General features: G+C 43.3%; 1 long non-coding RNA gene across 1 annotated transcript in view; it reads left to right on the top strand.

The window, feature by feature from the left end:
- The window catches only part of LOC144167538 (uncharacterized), a 58413-nt gene extending 46885 nt beyond the window's left edge, over positions 1-11528 (top strand). The window contains exons 3-4 of the long non-coding RNA XR_013322028.1: positions 8928-9035; positions 11345-11528. This is a non-coding gene — a long non-coding RNA (uncharacterized LOC144167538). The remainder of the gene's footprint in view (positions 1-8927; positions 9036-11344) is intronic.
- Positions 11529-12376: the final 848 nt, after the last annotated feature.

The following is a 12376-nucleotide window of genomic DNA, read 5'->3' as shown; positions in this document are numbered from 1 at the left end:
AGCTTCCACAGCGCCTTGCGTCATTAGCCACAGACCAAACACAAAGTCACTGGCTAGGGAACTTCTGACGTTTGCATCAGCCCACTAAACGAATGTTATCTTCCGAAGATTATCAGGATTGTAGGACCTGGGCCATGGTGGATGTTAGTCATGGATCTGGGATGGATCTGGGATGGATCTGGGATATGAACTAAAAACCGGAGCTAGGCACCGATAACGAGCACGGCCTCATCCCCTCCAACGACCATTGTCGCTTCAACCACTCGTTAACCAACCCGCCCGTGATCATGAACCGTATCACAGCATTTACTCTACACAGAAGGACCGAAACACCGCTGTTTATGACCGTATTAGAAGTCTGTGCAGCTTAAGGATTACATAGTGACAACTACAGGAGCATTACTAAGCTCTACGCTGCCCAGAGTATGTGCTACGAAACTATTTTTGGCGCCAGCCTAGATCCTAGAACCTAACCAATGGCTCATTTTTTTTTTATCTCAACGAAATATTTCCTCTTTTATTACTATGTAGGGGTCATCTCTTTTGGCTTCTCCTTTACTCTTTCATATACATTTTTATGCGACTTGGCTCGTGAATACACCAAATGCTCTTGCGTAAAGCAACAGTCTATGTTTCTGATACTGCAGATTTTCAAACGTGTGAGATTGCACCCATGGTGAATGAATTCTTGAAATTTTGTATAATTATGCTTGGGTAGTTCATTGCAGCCGCAAGCATCACTGATGGCTATGAAAATCTGGCTTAAAAATAAAATCGAGAATCCTAAAACGAGAAATTAATTTTACCAGCTTTCGAGACTTCCAATTTGTTATGGTTGCCCCGAACACACGATTTTAAAGAATTTTCTACAAGCAATTTGCTCCTCCTGTGTGTACTTGGATCCTTCGGGAGCACCGTATTTAAACGTCTAGAAAACCAATGTGCTGCGTTAAATTCGACTTTGGAGATATACAACATCCTATTCCAAAATGTGAAATTAATAAAAATGGAAAAAACAGTTTATTTCTTTTGCTTCAACGTTTATAGCAATTCACGCAAATACCCAACGATTTTAAATAGATATTTAAACACCTTTTCTTACCAGAGAAGTTTATGCGCGTTATGTTTTGAAGCAACCATTTATTTGGTTTAATTGGGCGATATCTTCTGTTACTCTTGATAAAGAAGCAGGAATGTTTTTTTTCTTCCCTGATCAGGTTCTCATGGTCCCGTGCTTCAAAAAAAGCGAAAAACCAAAAAACCACTTAAGACCATCACTTCGATAGCTTGCCTGATATATTAGGAAAACATTGTCTTGTTGAGTGTTTTCAACGATGCTAAAACTAACACCGATTTGTGGGATAAGGTGTGGCAGTGAATATATTATGATTCTTTAAATTCCTATTTGGAGCCATCGCTCTAAATTGACCCCAAGATTTTGGTGATATTTGGATATTTGCGCCGTGTTCACTCTAAATGATGAGAATGCAAAAAAAATATTTTTTGCTTCTCTCTTTGGCGTCCCAGTTTGCTATATTGGAATGCTCATGCGCCATGACCCGCCTTCAAATACAGCTTCGGAGTGTTTCTGCACATACAACTTCTGCGGTTTCTGTTTTTACAATCGTTTATCAGACCTTATGTTTAGGGCCATTTCTGTAATGAGAGCTTTGTTATCTACCAGTGAGTTATTTTTGAAGAGCTATTTTTTTCTGATATGAGAGTAGGTGAATTCCAGCTTCAAAATAAAATTGCAAGCAAGTGCGAGTTTGTTCAATGACACTAGAACCGTACATCCAATTTGTCCCTGGCTTTCTGCAATTATTTTGCAGTTTTACTCTTTAATCAGATACTAGAAATAAAAAGAATAATTATAGGCGCAATTTGCGCACTGCTACTAGGACGAGAAAATAAAAACCAAAAAGGTCCGCACATAGCAACCCCACATTCCCTGGACCGGAGAACGGCGTCGTCTCTTTAAAAGGGACATCCAAGAGTGGACTCAGCACCAATAGCTTGCGGGTACAGCGTTCAACACACAAGCAGGACTTTGGTAAGCTGGCAATGCCACATTTTTGCGTGAAGTGCCCGTGATGTCTGCTATTCGCTTCATCCCTTTCTTCAGCTATTTGTGTGCAGGGGATCACCCCACCAAATGAAAGAGCGATTCTTACTGCACCAGTTCTTTTGTGCAATGCATAATTATGAACTTGGAGCGAACTGAATCTAAACTTTGAAACGAATGTTAACCGTTACGTACTTCTAAAAAAATATAGAAAAATAAATGCAAAATTAAACTCATAATTTTGAATGCATTTGGTGCTGCAGAAAACACACCTACTTCCAAAACGGAACTTTCGACCCAATCATTACGCAGCTAAAACGATATAACACAGTAAGATTGCGTCACTCTGAGTCGTAGATTCCCGAAGGGGACGCACTTACCCAAAACAGAGCATGGCAAACTTTTTACCGACAAGAATTGCCACACACAGAAGCATTTCTTGAAATTAATGCTTTAAAATGCCATTATGAAGAAGTTGCGCCTCAAAACTCATGTTTGTGGCCAAATGTCATGACATTGCAGGTTGATTTTTTGGTGGCAAGGTTATTCAGTTGAAGTCTGGAAGTAAGGCATTGGGGATCATCCAATCAGACATCGTTTGTACAAGGCAAAAACAAACCTCTCCTGAAGAATACTTGCACGGAATTCTACAACTGAACAGTACCAATTTTGTTACCTATCATTTAAAACTTTCAGTAGGTTTTGTGACCATAAACTCCTGAATAAGTTGTAATTACTGCCGTATTTGGTATTTGTTAGATTTGGCGTAGTTTCGAGCTGACATTGTTTTGCGACTCCGTGTTAAATGCCCTGTAATAAGATATTCTCAACATACATACCTAACCTTGTAAGTTCAATCTAGGATCCTGCTGTTACAAAAACCTCCCATGAATTGTGCATCGAAGAATAACGGCGCTTTGCATTTTAAAACTGCTAAGAGCAGTATACCAGTTAGGGAAAAATATTTGTTGGGGAACTTGAGAGCAAATCTCTTTTGATGTTCGCGTTTTCCTTGTTGCAGATTCCGGTCTTCAACATGGGGCTGTTTTCTTTGGTATGCAAATCTTCACCGGTTTACAACATTTTACGCGCACAGCCCTCCTAAGCAACTTACCTGCTTGGTGCTGTAGCTCCTTCAGCACTAATTTTAATGCATACGTTCTAAACGGTGAATTTTGTTTAAAGTTCTCTCTTTGTAATTAAAGCTATGAGTCGCCCCCAAAATATTAATTTTAATGTGTCTTAAAAATCAAACTGCGCGCAAATTAACGAGGACGTGAACACACTGAAGACACCACAAGCGCAGACTCACAACTGGTTTATTGTTACAAAAATCAGAACATTAAATACCCAGGCACCCCACATACGTCACATTCTCAACGCTATCGGCTGCACACACAAATAAAAAAAACTCAGAAGCACACGAATGACAGATAATTCCGCGACGATAACACCATCACACATGAAATATCCTCCCCCTCTTCACCACGCATGCCCTGAAGAGGCTTCAAATTCATGTTTAGTGCCCATCTATGTAGGCGACTTCGCGACTAAGCAATGCAATAGATGGGTGACTAATACAATCTGAACCAGCTTTTAAAATGTGTCTGGCCTCGACAATTTCTCTTGTCTGCTGATTCTTATGCCTAAATAAAATGGTTGTGCGCTCAAACACAGGGGTACATTCAGGGGTACATTCAGGAACGCATGCGCGGCAATGGGAAGACATGTGGCTGAGGTCCCGTTTTTCTTTCGAATAGTTATGTTCCTTAAGTCTTGTATTTAAACAACGCCCGGTTTGGCCAATGTATACCTTGCCGCATACAAGTGGTATAGAATAAACAACCCACGTGGCACATTGGACGAACTTCTTTTTGTGATTAATACCACATGCTCCTTGACGTTTTCCTGCCCTTTTGTTCACTTTTGGGCAGATCTTACTTAACTTATTAGGAGCTGAAAACACTATTTTTACGTCATACCGCCCGGCCACTCGTTTTATACCGTGTGACATCTTGTGAACATAGGGCACCACGGCAAAGTTTTTCGGCTTTTCTTTTGGTGGTATGGCCTCCCTATCCGACTTTACCCACTTTACCAGTTTTTCACTTGCTCTAGAAATAACATGATCAGGGTACCCGGATTTTTTTAGCTTCTCCACCTGCTGTAAGACACTTTCGGGCATTGAATGCTCACACGATTTTGAAATGGCCGACTTCAAGCAGGAAAGTGCAATACCCTGCTTCACCACTTTCGAGTGCGCCGACTCAAAGCTTAAAAGGGCTTTAACAGACCTGGGAGCGTACGCGTAGCACATGTGCCCTTCTCCGAAAGTCATCCTTAAATCCAAAAACTGGAGCACTCTATCTCTAGGTAATTTGAAGGTAAATCGAAGACCCTAACCGCACTCTTTGAAAACCTTTAGTACGTCGGGGCAAATTCTGCAGGAGGGCCTGTCTACCACCACCAGAAAATCATCCACATACCGGAACACTTTTACAACAAGCCCCTCAAGCTTCTCATTCAGACACCTATCCACACCTCCCAAAAAGATATTACTGAGAACAGGGGCCACTCGGGACGCTATGCACACGCCACTCCTCTGAATAAATGCTCCTCCTTCCCACTCGACCACAGTGGAGGCCAGGTAGAAGGACAACAGTTCTAAAAAGGAATTAAGCGACATCCCGCACCTACCAATGAATGCACACTCGTCGTTGTCCTGTGTTATGCATTTCTTTACACTGCTCATTAATGCGTCATGCGGCATAGAGTAATAAAGATCCTCCACATCAATGCTGAATGCATCAAGGCTTCCATTGTCAAGTTCCCCCATACTCTTGACGACCTCTGCTGAGTTGGGGACCATGTACGGGTCATTGACATGTAAAGTGTCTAGAAGTTTCATAAGAAACCCTGACACAGCCCGCTGCCATGTTCCACGTTCGGAGACAATTGCTCTAAATGGAATGCCCGGTTTATGCGTCTTCGCATTGAAGAAAATGTCAAGCTTAGTTCCCTTTTGTGCTTAACGGAAGACGCCAGACGCTCTAGATTATTACTACGCAAAAGCGCGATAGCACGTTCCTTCAGTCGTTCTACCTTTATTTGTGTGTGCAGCCGATAGCGTTGAGAATGTGACGTATGTGGGGCGCCTGGGTATTTAATGTTCTGATTTTTGTAACAATAAACCAGTTGTGAGTCTGCGCTTGTGGTGTCTTCAGTGTGTTCACGTCCTCGTTAATTTGCGCGCAGTTTGATTTTTAAGATGCGTCAATACCAACTCGCCCAACTTTCGACTCTTTTATAATTTTAATGTGCACTCTCATGGTCTTGGTAGTCTTCATTTTCTGTCTTTGTTACATAATCCAAGTAACGGTCGGACGTAGAGTTTCTAAAAATATATCACCGTTTAATGTTCATTCGGCACTGGCGTACGCCGCAGGGGACCGGGGGGCCGCGACCCCCCGTGAAATCTTCGGGGTGGGGGTGATTATTAAGGCTGCATCAAGCCGGAGGCTTTTTTTGTTTTTTGGTTCATTCGTATTTGTTGTTTTCAATTATATACTAATTTTTACTTGTTATTATTGTTATTTTGGTGATTTCTGTTTGTGATTATATTCTTAATTTTTTATGTGCCCCTCCCCGCTCCCTAACCCCGAAGCAAAATCCTGCATACGCCACTACTATTAGGTATGGTGTCTATAGAGGAAATAGGATTGGAAACTTCAGTTTTAACCAAGTGTTGATACAATGCGGCGTTTTCCGGTCTAGCGAGTAAAACTGGATGTAAGTTTCGTAACAATACTCGGGAACAACTTTCTGCGGCAATGGAGACAAAGCTCCGGGGGGGGGGGGGGGCGAACTGCTTTGTGTTACTGCGCCAAAGTAGTTCTCAGTAAACTAGTTTCGGTTTCGGTTTCGGCGTGACGCATACGCATATGCTACAGTTCGTTTCTTCGCATTAGCTCTGTGGTTGAGTGCGCTGAACCGCAATCACCAATCTTGCAGGCATACTGACGCCACCTTGTCTACGTTTCGTTTGATTCTAAGCAAAAAGCCAACGCTTTCATAGGAGAACCCGGACCGACTTTATATTTTAGCGTGGACGGTACAGTCGAACTCTGAACCGCCCAAAAACGCCGTAAATTTTATCAGCGCTGCAGTTTTGAGCGCAGACTTTGATATTTAAACTCTTCTTTAGGCGAAAACTGGGCAGCGAAACGGGCACGTGTAGCGTGCTTACATAGCGCAGTCTCGCTATACCGTTAGGGCAGCACGCGCACACTACGGCGCGAAGTGAAATCCCATTTGGATCGCGGTGAGTTAGGCATGCCCCAAGAAGTTTGAGTGACCCGCAGCTCGGAAAGCGTACAGGGGAAGCTCGCGCTGCAGAACCCATGAATCCTGCGCTCAATCCCCACGCCTTCCTATTCCAATATCTTTGATGAACATCATGCAGCCTTTCGGGCGTGTCTCGCTATACTACGTGGCGCAGGTTTCATACCTGAGGATAGCAGTCGTACTGCACTGGCTAAGTTTCCTATTTAAAACATAGCCCTTTCAGTCACGGTGTCTTCATATGGAGACGCGACTTTCTTCGTCGGTTTTCTCGTGAAAACGAAAAGAGTTCATGCTGCAGAGCGGTGCGGCTGATGTTCGAAACCTACGGAAGTGAAATGTAGCACCATGTGATGTGGAATGGCTTGACCGCACTCCTAAACATCGTTTCAAAATGGACGCCACCAAGTTTCATGGGAGCTCCGGTGTGTTGCCGTCCTAAGTTCTCTTTTACTGCGGCGTAAATCATTTATAAAGGCCAGAACCACCTCTTTCATGTGCACAAAATTCTTATTTCACCTCCTTGTTTGTAAACTGCCCCAGGATATTTATTATTTTTATAGGGAAAAGCAGGATTGAGTAATGGTGTCTCCGTATGAGGACAAGACGCCATTTGCGTAATAAGTATTCTTGTTTTGGTATTTATCGCTTGTTTTGGCATTTATCGAAACATTCTTGGCCCTGCCGAATGACTGATAATCAATAACCAACAAAACTTCGTATCAGAAAAAAGCAAAAGGCGAATTTTCTAAACTTAACATCCCCATTGCATAGTTTCTTGTTTAAGGTTACATAGCGTATCATAATGTTTTTTTAAGCTCCAATCAGGACTTATGGCATGAAGTGGGACAGAATGACCACGCGGTCACCTTAACCAGGCCCCAACACATGTCACCTATATAAATACAATAGGAAAACTATATCCGCTTCAGTCCCAAGAATGCGCAAATACAAAAATCTTTTGTAACACACTTTTATTCGATTCATTATCCATAGAAATAAAGGCAAAAAAATTACAATAGCAAAAAAGCAAGCGAAAGTAATAGAATTTGATGGTACCCATTTGGGTAGTCTGGGTTTCAGTGCGTGTGGAATGCAAGGACCAATATTTTCAAAATTCTACAATGCTTCAAAAATGCTACAAAAATACTACAACACACTTTTATTTGGTTCATTATCCATAGAAAGAAGTGCAAAAAAATTGCAATAGCAAAAAGGCAAACGAAAGTTATGAAATTTGATGGTACCCATTTGGGTAGTCTGGGTCTTCTTACCCTGTGGACGCATTCGAGCGCTCGCGCCGGTGAAAGCCATTTTTGCAGTCTCGCTCTTTAGAGATGCCTGGACAAATCTCGCCACCTAGAGGGGCTTAGTGCACCAAGGCCTGATTTTTGCGGGGAGACAACTTTTGACGCGCTAATTTCGAATGGGGGAAAGCTATTGCCTTTATGGTTGTGGTACCCATTTGGGTACACGGTATTCGTTGAAAAGTTTAGTGGTCAAATTCTTCGCTTCGCAACACTGGAAACGGCCGCAGACATGGCCGATGCGCCACGGACACGGCTCAGCCTGGGCCACTGCGGCCGCACGCCAAAGAAAAAAAAGACACCGGCGTGCGTCATCTGCTCCGTTCACATCCGATTCTAAACTGTGGCGCCAACAGAGATGTTATTAATCGCACTCACAGTGAAATCGACGCAATACTTTGTGTTCGGCGAAGAGTTCGTAACGTGTAACACAGTCGTGCTTATCACGGACAAGTGCCGCCATCCCGCGGAGCTCGACGTAACGAGTGACGGCGCACCCACGGCCGGGCTAGAGAGGAAGCGGCGCGCGCCGCTCGCTCTCTAGCCCGGCCGTGGCGCACCACGGCCTCCGCGATCGGCTGCCAACGGCGCGCCGCCGGCAGCCGATCGCGGAGGCCGTGGGCGCACTGACACGGTTGCATGGAGGCGAAGAGGGGTGCCTGATCTGCGGGCCGTGCGCACAACGTCGCCTAGCGACAGACGTTTGGCCGCATAAATGGCGGCGCACACTTGGTTGCCTGCATGCATTCCGCGCCATTGAATACCTAGGATATGCAGCCTGTTCGCCGTGTGATATTCCGCGCCATTGAATACCTAGGATATGCAGCCTGTTCGCCGTGTGATGACCAGCGGTCGGCAGTGCCCAAGTTGGGATTTGAGACAGAAAGTTAGCGAGTCTGAACGCGTAGGAATGAGCAACAGCCCTTTCATTACTACTGAAATCTTCTGAATTCACTCCTGCCCTCCGATTGGGAAGGGTGCCGCCCGCTCTGTTGACGGGGCGACGCAAAGCTTTTACAGCATGCCCCATATATTTATCCGCCACAAAATAAATCAAATTGCATGAGAAGTATTAAAACCGCAATTACTAGTAAAACTGTGCTCCACGTTCTATCGAAATGTTTTAAGATACCTGCATTGCAGGCGACCAATGTGAAACTCATTGTTCTGGGCTTAAATGTCAATCGCACGCCATGTTGTTGATTCGCGAACAGTATTTCAAGCTGCACGTGGTCCTGGCTCTTCTGCTGCTTGCTCCAATGACAATACACTCAGAAGAGGAGACTGCCATTCAGGAATCTCTCCCCTGTGGAACAAAATGGGTACGTAGAAAAAACCGTTAGCTGCCATATCTTGTGTAACTTTGTGGTCTCACACGTCATGCAATGGCCTTGCACGCACACAAACGCACACCCACACAAGCACAGGCAAACATGCATATATATATATATATATATATATATATATATTTATATATATATATATACGTATCTATGCATGTAGGCCGCCCGCGTGTATGTACATGTGTATATATGAATGTATCTATGCACGTATGTATTATTCATGAAGGCGGCGTCAAGCACAGCGAACACACAGAAGAAAAATATTCAGGGGTAGCCGGTACAAAGCGTTCATCCCGAGCTCCCACCAACAATTCCAGCACCATGAATGATTATCTGCAGGGCTAGTAGAAAAGGATGAGGAATCACATGATGGTAGTAGTGTTCGCCAGAAGCAGATGGTGTGCAGTGTGAATTGGGCACAATTGTACAAGGCGCTTTTCCTTGTCTCTCTGTAGTGGGCCCCAGAGCAGCGCACACATTGCTGCTCACAGTTGATATACATTACTGTGTTTGGTAATCATAGGCTACTCGAAGAGATACAAATGAAAAGTCAGCAGTATATAACGGAAGGGGTGGTAGGTGGTACAGAGAAATATTATCGTTTTTTTATTGGTACATTCATTGAAGTTAAGATGTTATGTTTATATAGGAAAGAAAAGGGCTGAAAAACGCATTCAGAGGGAGGATCGAATGCACGCCGATCGAATATACCTGATGCCTCACAAATTTGACTTTTAAGACCAACGTGTTTTCCGCCAATCTATGTGGTATGTCTATTCAGCGCAGCGGTGTATGGCGCTTTTAGCCAGCACCGCTCTTTCTGCACGGGTTGAAGGAGACCGTTTTTTAGCATCCTGGCCTTGAGTACGGCGTGTACAGCCAGTCAGGAGCACTAGACTGAGGGGAACCTTGTAATGTTAGCTTTCGCATAAGGGATTCGAGAGCAGAGGCCCTGGCTATGCTTGCCGAATTACACGTATGGATTAGTGGGCTATTCAAAAAAGTAAAGAAACGAACTTTAGCCGTCTACAACGCGGCGGGAGGGCAAGGGGAACATTGTCGCATTTTTATGCTTTGGTCGGTGAGTTATAATTTCAATGTAATTTAGGAAAGAATCTTATGAAAAAGATGTGTCCACTATGGTGACCAAACCCATGGGTTACGCTAAAATAGCTGGTGCTAAAGGTTGTTTAATAGGGTATCCACCACTCGACTGTTGTTGACTGCCTGTGGACTCCCAAGTCTTTACCTGAGGATTATAAAGGTCCCCTTTCGCCGGTGTTATCAAAGCGCTGCAGACCGCTGTGATAACATCGGCTGAAGAGGGATAACACAAGGTAAAAACATTTTTTAAGTAGTTTTATAACTGTTAGTTCTTGCCCATTTCCTCTTATGCTCATCCTTTTCCTCCGGCAAGACTTGCATGAAGGAAAAGTGGAGGTTTGTTGAATTCAATTTAAATATCCCACGTTTGTTTCTCGGACCCTCCGGAAGTTGCAACATCTAATGAAATCGCTTTTCCACCCCCCACATGAGCCCATGTTGTTTGTTATGAAACTATGGCTGCTTTATCTGTGGCTCTTATAACTAAACACCCCCTATGAGTGCGTAGCCGTTTGAGCATGCGAACGCAGTACAATTTCTTTTTACTAGCTGTTTAAAACACCAGTTTTTGCCATTTTAAATTGCCAATTGCTCACAGTAGAAATACTTGTATTGACAGCTCTTAGGAATTTGAATCGTGTATAAAACCCCAATAAAGTAATGAGAAGTAATAACTAACTACACATGTGTTATGTTAATCGTATTTTGCAGTTATCTATGAGCCAGACATATAACCTTCCTTAGAAAATGTTGCCGGAGTTGTACCAGACACCTTACCATTTGTTTCTTAATACCTCCAATAAAAGCAACACCGAGCCATGTTCTGTAATATGGGGCAACCAGTCAGGCTCCTTGCATTAAAACCAGGACGACTTTTTTTTTTTTTTGCAAATGAGAATGACTGGCTCATTTATTAAACAAAACAAATAAATGCCACGAGTAAAGAATGCCTTCAAAGGTACAAATAGTTCTTTTGACAGTTTTCGTCATAAGACAGTTCTTTGTAAACGTTCTGAACTAAATAAAAATTTAATATTCTTTACCATAACCTCCAAACCATGTTTATAGAGTTGATCACTAAGAAACACGTATCATTTTGTCAAATGATAAGTTGTGTTTTCGAGGCACACGTACTTGCGCTTCTCAAAAGATTTTTTTTTTTAACTAAAACGTTTCTTTTTCAGTGCTGGAGTTGGAAGGGATGCTGCATTCTCCAATATTGCGCACCATTCGCCCTCATTGGAGGCATATGCGTTTTTAATCCAGATCCCGCTTTGGCCGAGCCAGAGTCATAAACGATGTTTCGACTCATCTACTTCGGTTTGTTCACCCCAGAAAGGAATGTACCGAAGAAGTGAAGACGCGTTCGTTTTCTCAATTAAAAGTTGTCACTTAGCGGTGATTGTCCAACCTTGCTTCTCATAGAAATGTAGTAGTAGTAGAAACTCATAAGATTTTTTTTCTTGTCGCCTATAGACATCTCTATACCAATACCTTCCCGTTGGCACAAGCAGGAACACAGTCAGGCAGATGCGAAGTTGTTCACTTCGGCTCTGAAATCGGTCAGCACGTCTCTTTTATTATACACAACGATACTTTTGGGCCCATCAATGTATTTGTATTCACTTTTAACGCAAGAGCTATGTTTTTGCATTGAAGAGCCCTGAGCGCGATGCCTGCATTGTTTTACTTGTAATCTGTGGGGTCTGGTTAAAAGATTCGTGATTGGGTTGATAAGGCATCCTTTTGAACTGTTCAGTTTCGGTATGCTGGTCGCTTACGCCTGCCATTTCATCTGAGCGGTTTAGACATTAATTGGGATATATTACAACTGAAAGAAGGTTTTGCAGCTTTTCTTGCAGTAGTTTTGTGGTCTTTATAGGCCCCCTGATTTTTCTATTTCATGAAAAGTGTGATTGCGTGGCATTCCAGGTTTTGCGTCAGGAGATGTTAAGGTTACTGAAAAGGTTGAGTGGCTTCGCGTTCTTGAGTCCAACGACGCGGGTTCAATCCCGGTCGCGGTTGCTGCTTTTCTGATGGAGACAAAAAGCGAAAATGCCTGTGTCATTAGATGTTTGCTTACGTTAAGGATACCCAGGCAGCAAAGATGACTCGAAAATGTATACCTAGCAGTCCACTAAAGTGCATCCTATAGTCCAGACGTAGCTTTGGGGCGTTAAACTCCGTAAGAGATCAACAGTCATTGCTGTCTTGAG

This window comes from Haemaphysalis longicornis, unplaced genomic scaffold (genome assembly GCF_048455015.1).
Source record: "Haemaphysalis longicornis isolate Haplotype H1 unplaced genomic scaffold, Haemaphysalis longicornis Haplotype H1 scaffold_2, whole genome shotgun sequence".
Lineage (NCBI taxonomy): Eukaryota > Metazoa > Arthropoda > Arachnida > Ixodida > Ixodidae > Haemaphysalis > Haemaphysalis longicornis.
This window is presented reverse-complemented; position numbering and strand designations above follow the sequence as displayed.